Here is a 10,043-nt window from a genome sequence, read left to right as displayed (position 1 = left end):
CCACCTGCTACTGCCACGCCTCAGCCTGAGGCTTCATCCTCGCCTGGTCCTGGTCCAGCTTCAGCCTCGCCTGGTCCGGCTTCAGCCTCGCCTGGCCCGGCTTCATCCTCACCTGGCCCAGCTTCAGCTTCAGCGTCTGCTTCGCCCAGCCCAGCTTCAGCTACAGCTTCATCCACGCCTGGCCCGGCTTCATCCACGCCTGGCCCGGCTTCATCCTCGCCTGATTCTGGTCCAGCTTCATCCTCACCTGGCCCAGCTTCAGCTACAGCGTCAGCTTCGCCTGGCCCAGCTTCAGCTGCAGCTTCTTCATTGCCTGGCCCGGTTTCATCCTCGCCTGGCCCGGCTTCATCCACGCCTGGCCCGGTTTCATCCTCGCCTGGCCCAGCTTCAGCTTCAGCGTCTGCTTCGCCTAGCCCAGCTACAGCTTCATCCACGCCTGGCCCGGCTTCATCCACGCCTGGCCCGGCTTCATCCTCGCCTGATTCTGGTCCAGCTTCATCCTCACCTGGCCCAGCTTCAGCTACAGCGTCAGCTTCGCCTGGCCCAGCTTCAGCTGCAGCTTCTTCATCGCCTGGCCCGGCTTCATCCTCGCCTGGCCCGGCTTCATCCACGCCTGGCCCGGTTTCATCCTCGCCTGGCCCGGTTTCATCCTCGCCTGGTCCGGCTTCATCTTCATCTTCGTCTGGTCCATCATCAGCATCGTCTGGTCCAGCCTCCGTGTCTCCATCGTCTGGTCCAGCCTCCGTGTCTGCATCCTCGTCTGGTCCAGCCTTCGTGTCTCCATCGTCTGGTCCAGCCTCCGTGTCTCCATCGTCTGGTCCAGCCTTCGTGTCTGCATCCTCGTCTGGTCCAGCCTTCGTGTCTGCATCCTCGTCTGGTCCAGCCTTTGTGTCTGCATCATCATCTCCGCCTGCTGCGGTCCCGGCTTCCGTGCCCTCAGCCTCGCCTGGCCCAGCCTCGTTTGGGTCTGGAGCTAAACGGCCATTTTCTGGACCGCTGGCTAGGCTACTGGCCGAGCGCCGTCGCCTGACTGGCCGCCGTTGCCTTCCGCACGGCCGGCCCCCGGACCGCCATCGCCTGAGTGGCCGCCGTTGCCTTCCGCACGGCCGGCCCCCGGACCGCCATCGCCTGTGTGGCCGCCGCTGCCTTCCGCACGGCCGGCCTCCTGAACTCTTTACGCGCCGCCGTTGCCTTCCGCACGGCCGGCCTCCTGAACTCTTTACGCGCCGCCGTTGCCTTCCGCACGGCCGGCCTCCTGAACTCTTTACGCGCCGCCGCTGCCTTCTTCGTGGACGGCCTCCTGAACTGTGCTTTGGACTCTGCTCCCCTGTGGGTTTTGTGTTCATCTTTGTTTTGGGACTCTGGGGCCTCCGTCCGTGGTCGTGGTCCGGTCCCTCCGTCCTGGGCCCCCTGCCGCCCGCCCGGATCTGGTGGTGTGTTTCTGTGGCTGTCGGGGGCCAGCCCTTGAGGGGGGGGGGTACTGTCATGGTCCTGCGACCATGACTCAGTGACTTTATGTTTATGTACTTATTGTTATTACTTTCATTATTATTCATGGCTGTTTTGGGATGGTTTGTGTTTGGGATTTTAGACACTGGGTTCTGGGTTTGTGCTCCCTCTGTTGGTCCCTGGTGTTAGTGTTCCCCTGTCTCGTCAGGTTAATCAGGTCCAGCTGTTTCCCCCATCTGTGTGTGATTTCCCAGTGTCTCTTTGTGTATTTATAGCGTGTGATTTCCTCTGCTCCTCGTCGCGTCATCTGTGTTCCTACCTGGTGTAATCCTCTGCGTGTTCTCTCTGCTGTTCTCCCTTCATGTTCAGGTTTGCCACTCCTCTGTGTAGTTTATCCCAGTTTAGTTTCGTCCTTAGTTCTGTTTGCCATCTCCACTTTGTGTTTGTTATTAACAATAAATCACCCTCACATCTGAATAAGTGCTGCATTTTGGGTCCTCCTTCCACTCTCCACACGGCCGCTGCCCCGGACCGTGACACTAGGCCACTCCAGGACCTTCAAATGCTTCTTACGGAGCCACTCCTTTGTTGCCCGGGCGGTGTGTTTTGGATCATTGTCATGTTGGAAGACCCAGCCTCGTTTCATCTTCAAAGTTCTCACTGATGGAAGGAGGTTTTGGCTCAAAATCTCACGATACATGGCCCCATTCATTCTGTCCTTAACACGGATCAGTCGTCCTGCTCCCTTGGCAGAAAAACAGCCCCATAGCATGATGTTTCCACCCCCATGCTTCACAGTAGGTATGGTGTTCTTGGGATGCAACTCAGTATTCTTCTTCGTCCAAACACGACGAGTTGAGTTTATACCAAAAAGTTCTACTTTGGTTTCATCTGACCACATGACATTCTCCCAATCCTCTGCTGTATCATCCATGTGCTCTCTGGCAAACTTCAGACGGGCCTGGACATGCACTGGCTTCAGCAGCGGAACACGTCTGGCACTGCGGGATTTGATTCCCTGCCGTTGTAGTGTGTTACTGATGGTGACCTTTGTTACTTTGGTCCCAGCTCTCTGCAGGTCATTCACCAGGTCCCCCCGTGTGGTTCTGGGATCTTTGCTCACCGTTCTCATGATCATTTTGACCCCACGGGATGAGATCTTGCGTGGAGCCCCAGATCGAGGGAGATTATCAGTGGTCTTGTATGTCTTCCATTTTCTGATGATTGCTCCCACAGTTGATTTTTTCACACCAAGCTGCTTGCCTATTGTAGATTCACTCTTCCCAGTCTGGTGCAGGTCTACAATACTTTTCCTGGTGTCCTTCGAAAGCTCTTTGGTCTTGGCCATGGCGGAGTTTGGAGTCTGACTGTTTGAGGCTGTGGACAGGTGTCTTTTATACAGATGATGAGTTCAAACAGGTGCCATTCATACAGGTAACGAGTGGGGGACAGAAAAGCTTCTTACAGAAGACGTTACAGGTCTGTGAGAGCCAGAGATTTTCCATGTTTGAGGTGACCAAATACTTATTTTCCACCCTGATTTACGAATAAATTCTTTACAAATCCTACCATGTGAATTCATGGATTTTTTTTTCACATTCTGTCTCTCACAGTTGAAGTGTACCTCTGGTGCAAATTACTGACCTCTGTCATCATTTTAAGTGGGGGAATTTGCACAATCGGTGGCTGACTAAATACTTTTTTGCCCCACTGTATGTTCCTGGACCAACTCTCAGAGAAGAACTACTCTATGATATTAGCAGAGAAAGGGGGACTTTGCGTCCTTTTTAATACCACATGCTGCATTTACATAAAGAAGACGCACATTCATCAAACATGACTGACGCCCTGAGTGTTTTGAGACAGATCCAGCAGGCCCAAAATCAGGACTATCCATGACGAGAAGGAGTGCCTGAGAGGATCGTCCACAAGATGGGAGCTGAGGCCAGGAGAGAGACTTCAGGAGGATCAGAGATCATCTTCAGCACAGCAGACATCACACAGAGAGCTGTGCTACTAAGCTTCCCACAGCAAGATTTTAAATAAAATAGTTCGAGGATGACATCATGATTCTGTGAAAGCACAGGAACCAGAAGCTATGGTGAGGTGTTTTTCTGCAGAGCGTGGACAATTGAGGAGTCATAAATATCCCCCTCGCAGGTCGAAGGCCTGAAGTGAGGTGATGGGGGTTGGTAGAGGCCATAAAACTAGAGTGCTGAGAGGTCTGCAGCTTTGGAAATAGCTGAGACCCATGTTGACAAACAACAAAACTAACTGGTATGTTTGAATGTCTATTCTACATACATTTGGACTCTGGTCCTATGGACAATGATGGAAACAACTGGAAGAGACATTCATGACGCCCTGCAGAGCTTAAACCACTCTGCAGAGAGACATGTGATTTGCACACCCGGAGGAAGCACCACCAAGCTGAGATGTTTTTGAAAATGTTATCTTCTTATTTTCACTATTAAATTAACAATTTCTTTGTTTGCTTGTAGGATGCGGTTTGCCATTGGATGAGATCAATGAGGAATGGGATAACTGCTAATACATTTGTTAAACTGTGTACTTTTACAGTAATTTAGGGTGATTTGACATATGCTGAGTATAAAAATGTTTGCATTGAAACTGTCAGACATGAGGTATTCATAACTGGGACCTTTTCTAGCATAATTGTCATAAGGGGGGAATGTTAGGTTTTGTATTGTTGATTGTCATTTATGCTTAGAAATATTTACTTATATATGCTTAGAGTTTTATAATTAGTTGTAGATTGGTAGAGGTTTTGATCCTTGATAGTCTGCAAACTTTGTGTGCTCTGCAGCACTCTGGGGGCATGTGAGAGGTCGTACCGTGTCTTATTGTTTTATGGTAGGATTAACGTAGTTACGTCTGTTCTAGTCTAAGTGCTCTTTGTTTAGATGAACTGCAGGACTCCTTCACCGTGTTATCTAGGGTGAACCATCTAGGGTGAACCATCTAGGGTGAGGGGGAGGCTACCCTCTTCCTGACCAAGGATGTTTGTTGTGTGCTTCCATGTATATGACCCTTTGATCAGCAGTAACACACACACACACACACACACACACACACACACACACACACACACACACACACACACACACACACACACACAGGCAAGGTACTCTTTGTGTGTATGTAGACGTCATATGTTAATGAACCTATGCATATTCATGTAACCTCAATAAAAGAACAGTGGTACGGGAGAGCTGGCGAGAGCAACTGGGGTCAAGCGAAGGAACGGCGCCTGTCCGGTCTCTCCCGTGCACGAGAAGCATGAAGAACTTTGCCTACTTGTGTCTTGCTTTGCAGTGTAATTATATTGTCTTCAACGTTCCAGCGGATGGGTTCAAGCTACAAACCTATCAACGGTTATCTGAATAAAATAAAAAAAACATGTCTATGCAGATGCCCAAAGCTTAACAACACAACTGCTATAACAATTTAACTTTTGTACAACCAGATTTTCATATACTTACATTTGAAAGTGTTTTCCTCTCCCGCTTCAACCACCATCGTTATCAGAAACAAATCTGCTCTATGACCCGCAATGAATCCTGGGACACGAAGGATACATTGGACCCATCCTTAAAATTCGGGGCAAAGTAGGACGCATTTGTCGCCACATTTTGAGCACTCTTTGAATTCGGACAGCCTTCGTTGCGTCGCCGTGACGTCATTGCCTCCAAATATGGCATTGGCGCATCCTTCCCCTGAATTCGGACACAGCTGTAGTTCAATTAATCTGCGCTCATTACTCTTGAAATGGAACCGGATGTAAGTCCCAAAAAAATTTAATTTTGGAAATGAATTTGTATTGTAGAACTGAAACTGAATGATGAGAGGTGAAACTGAAATTATTCGAGAGCTAAATTTTTAAAGGATAAAATACGGTTTCAAAGCAAATGAATTCATTTTCAAAATATAAAACTCAATTTCAATTTAAATAAATAAATTTGAATTTCCAATTAGGCTAATTCATATTCAGTGTTTTTTTTTTTGGGGGGGGGGGGGGGGGGGGGGGGTTGGGCCTGTCCCGTTTGGCTCTTTTGCCATTAGAATTATTGTCAAAAGGCGAAGAAAGATGCCCAACGGATTTACTTTACCAAATGGACCATCCCAGCCTTGCCGTAATGGTCTATTTGATTCAACTTTTATTGTTTATTTTATTTTATTTTCACTTGCTAAATACGGGACAGACTTGACTGGGGAAAAGAAACAGGAGAAAGAAAGAGGGAAAGAAAAACAGCGGAGAAGAGGGACGAGGATAAAGGGCAAAAAACAAAAACTAACAAAATAAGCAGACAAAAAATACATATATCGATCACCTGGATCACCTGTTGAGAAAGAAAAAAGAGAAAACAAGCAGAAGAAAAAGAGAGTAACAGAATAAACAACATCATGATGATCTATGGGAATATAACAGTAAATACTAAGTGTTAAACATTATTGTGCAGCACGTATGATCGACAGCGCACAGTGTGCTTTGAGGTAGGAGCCAAAAAGGGTGTAGTTTGTGTGTGTGAGCACCCGTGTGTACACCTGTGAGCATGAGTGCGCTTGTATTTAAAAGGTTCCTTCATGTAATGATCTGCTAGAGGGTGTGGGGGGGCCACAGCCCCGTCCTCCAGGGCATGAAGCAGGTATGGAGGAGATCAAAACTCCAGACATCCAGAGGCCCCCAGAACACAACAGACCAAGGAAGACCAACAGAGGGGCAGCCGCGCAACTATCCCGGAAAGAGCTGACGAGAGCCCCAGATTAGGGGTCACTCAGCAGCCGCGGAGCAGAAGCCAGCAGTGACGCGCCCGTGAGCTCCGCCGGCAGCCAGCTGTGCCAGAGTGACCGAGCCCCAGGCCGAGAGGCCGGGGGCACCCCACCCTCGAAGGGGCCCGAGCGAGCCCCAGGCTCCAGGCCCCGATAAGCAGCCACCAAGGAGTGAGCCGGTGTGTACCTGGACGCCCACCCCCAGACACAAAAACCACCAACGCACCGATGTCTGAGGGCGTCTGCCATCGGCAGGGGGAGTGGTGGTGGGGGGAGATAGGCCTCCATACCTTGGAGGGCCTGAGATGTCCCAAGAGAGGTGGCGCCTGATACCCAACCTGACATATAGACACAGACATACAGGCACACACAGACACAAACATCCATTCCCACTCTCATGCTCTCATATGCACTTACTCCACACTCAACCAACGTGGAGACAGACATAAAGAGACGCTGTACACACAATCACACTCCCCAAGCGTACTCTAAGAACCGGGTCTAGGTACCCTTGCCCCTGGAGGGGGAAACTCCACCCAGACCCAGGTGGTGTTGCCCTTTTCCCTGCGGTGGAGAGAAGCAGACCGCCCCAACTCCGCACCAGCAGGGAGGCCCCACACTCCAGACCGCAGTCGGATGGCCAACTCCTCCTACTAGCCCCCCCGCTCCAGCAGGTCGCAGAGAACGGGGGTGAGAGAAGACTCCAAACCTCCCTCCACCCGCTCATATGTAGTGTTGATGCATGTGTGTTCTAAGGTGCATTTAAAACCCAGGAGGACATGGAGCTACCTGCCAGAGAGCAGCAGGTAAGCGCATAGTCCCTCCTGATAGCCCTCAATATCTACATGTATTTAAAAAAACTGAGAGGTGGGCAACAACGCCAGGGGTGAGGTTGTACACCCTGATGGTCTTTTGGATTCTGTGTAGCGTGCCCACCCCCAAGGTGCTATATGTATGTGTAATGAGAGTGTGAGTAATGTGAATGTCTAAGTTGTGGGATAAAATTGAGGCACAGGCAGCCAGAAGGGGACAGAGGGGGGGGATGCCTCCCCTGCACCCTGGTGACATACCTTTACCCCAAAGCCCTGCATGTGTGGGTGATTGTGGTGGAGCGGGAAGAGGGAGGCAGCTGGAGATGGGGAGGGAAGGAAGGGAGGGGCAAGTGACCCCTCCCTGGGGCCAGCTCCCCCGCTGACCCCAGTAGGCACCCCCATACTCCGCGACCCGCCAGGGAAAGGGGGCCCAGTTTTTTTCAGTTTTTAAAAACATTACCATTAGCCAAGAGAGATTAAATAGTTGGAAGAGATGACAGGACTGACCTACAAACAGGTGAGTGTTTTTCAGCTTACTAAAACATAAGAAATTGAATTCGTGTTCAATCTTGTCTCCATTGTACTGATTAGATGTTTTCTATTTTCTTTCTTTTTTGGGTAAAAACTTGGTTTCAAAACAGAAGGAGAAAGTTTAGGAGGAGGTCACATCCTCAGCATCTCAATCAGGGTGTCTCATTTCATGTAAGTATCTCCTATTATTGTCATGAATCGCTGTGCGGCAGACAGGAGTTGGACCCAAAATGCAGGCACGAGGTTTAAACACAAAGAACTCAGCTTTATTTGCTGGCAGGAGAAAGTCATACAAAAGCAAACTAAACTCACATTGAGACATAGGGACCTCTACACAGCATGAGGGACAACACGACACTGACTCAGAGAAACACAGGGTTTAAATACACTGGGAAGTAACGAGGGGAATGAGACACAGAAGGAGGGCACAGCTGGGAGAGATCAGAACTGACGAGACAAGCAAAGCAGGACACATTCACATAAGACACGGACCATCAAAGTAAAACAGGAAGTATCACATAGAGACGCAAACTTGACATGGTGGAGACAGCAACTAAGAAACACAGAGACATAAACAATAAGGCAGAGGACTCTAAGAACCGAAAGACACAGAGGGAAACTCAAACATGCAGACACAGACTTACACAGAACAGAGGGGACACAGAGAAACATGAAGGGCAAGGGATCGAAACTAGAAACCATAGAATAACTCACACAAGTACAATAATACAAAAATCACAAAGAACTAAACATGCTGGGTCAGGAGACCCAGGACCCTGACAATTATTAAACTTTTCAGACATCTGGGTAATTCATTCATTAATTTCATTTGAAATGTATTGAGTATAATTTGAAACAAGAACTTTGTATTGTACTTTTACTGACTGTGCTGTCAGGGAGAGGGAGAGCCCCCACTCAAGCAGCAGTACACCCAGCACCTGGAGATCAATTTAATCAGAAGTGGTGCAAATTATCAGGCTGTGGGCAGTTTTGCGGCTGGACCTCAATGGATCTTTCCCACCTCATCCCAGTTGTTTGGCTGGTTGATGCCACCAGGCAACGGCAATTATGAATTCAACCCTGTTGAACAACAAAAACTTTGGTTTTCACAACACAAGTTTTGAAGGAGCAAGTAGAGAGGCTTGCCAGCAGCTAACGATCCTTTAATTACAAATATTGTAATGGTTTTTTTGTATTAAGTTTGAATCTACTTGTCTTCATGTAGCTCAACACAACAGAGTCTCAGATTTGATCTCTTCCAGTAAATAAAAGGAATGGGCTGAATTTTCAGACATTTATTTTTAACCGTTGGATTTAAGAACTATTTGAATTCAGTCGACTCTGGCTATTGTAAATACGTTTTAGTCGATCCAAAATACATACTGGGAAATCAGAGAGAGGTATTGTATAAAACATTAAGAGATGAATTCATGAAAATTTGTTTTGTTTCGGTTTATTGTACTTCCAGTATTTGTAAAAAAAATAATGTACATGAAGAATATTATCTGCCTTGCGTATGAGAAACTGTAAATAAAATGTTCGTTTCACCAATTCAAAACTAACTTTCTACATGTGGAAAGTTGGAAAGTGAGAAACCTTGGAAACTCCAAGGTTCCTCACAGCGTTACTGGAGGCCAAGGTAATGCCATCCAGAGTAAGAATCTGGTTAGATACCATATTTCTAAGATTTTCAGGACCGAGTAAAATAACCTCAGTTTTATCTGAATTTAGAAAATTAGAGGTCATCGGGTCTTTATGTCTTTAAGACATTCCTGTAGTTTCACTAATTGGTGTGTGCTTGATGATTGTTCTGTATTTGCTGCTATGACAACTAATTTTTCCTCTGGGAATAATAAAGTCTCTGTGATGCTCTCTTATATATATATTTATATGGCTATTTATTCCATGTGAAAAAAATGGACTTCAACATACCTGCCTGGAAATGTATTTTCATTCAACTGTGCACTGTTGGATTATAAACAGAATGACGGTAAGTACCTCAATAAATATCTCGATGTGGGACTGACATCAGTAAATCAAGTCTAATCTGCAGATGTTCGGTGTAACAGAGACAGACACGGAGCAGGTTTGAAGCTGAAGACTTTATTCAGAAAAAACAGGGCAGAACATTTTTTATATTTTGTTTTAAGTAGAATTTAAACTCTGTTTGGGGAAAAAATCATTTAAAAGTGTGAAGGAAGTTTGTCTTCAGGGATGATGGTTTGTTTTAACTCTTCTAACCTTTACTGTTACTGCTCCTCCTGGAGCCTCCACCCCTGTTTTTACTGCTGCTCCTCCCCCTGCTTCCCCATGTACTTCCTCCTCTGCTTCTTCTCTTGCTACTATGTTTGCTTCTCTTCCTGCTGCTCCTGCCTCCACCTTTGTGTTTTCCAGCTTTTTTACTGTTTCTGCTGCTGCTGCTGCTCTCACTCTGACTCCTGTACATGTTCTGCTTGCTGC

Source organism: Diplotaxodon limnothrissa, linkage group LG9 (assembly GCF_057381915.1).
Source record: "Diplotaxodon limnothrissa isolate DT_005_m linkage group LG9, D_limnothrissa_male_GT1.1, whole genome shotgun sequence".
In the NCBI taxonomy this organism is placed as follows: domain Eukaryota; kingdom Metazoa; phylum Chordata; class Actinopteri; order Cichliformes; family Cichlidae; genus Diplotaxodon; species Diplotaxodon limnothrissa.
This window is presented reverse-complemented; position numbering follows the sequence as displayed.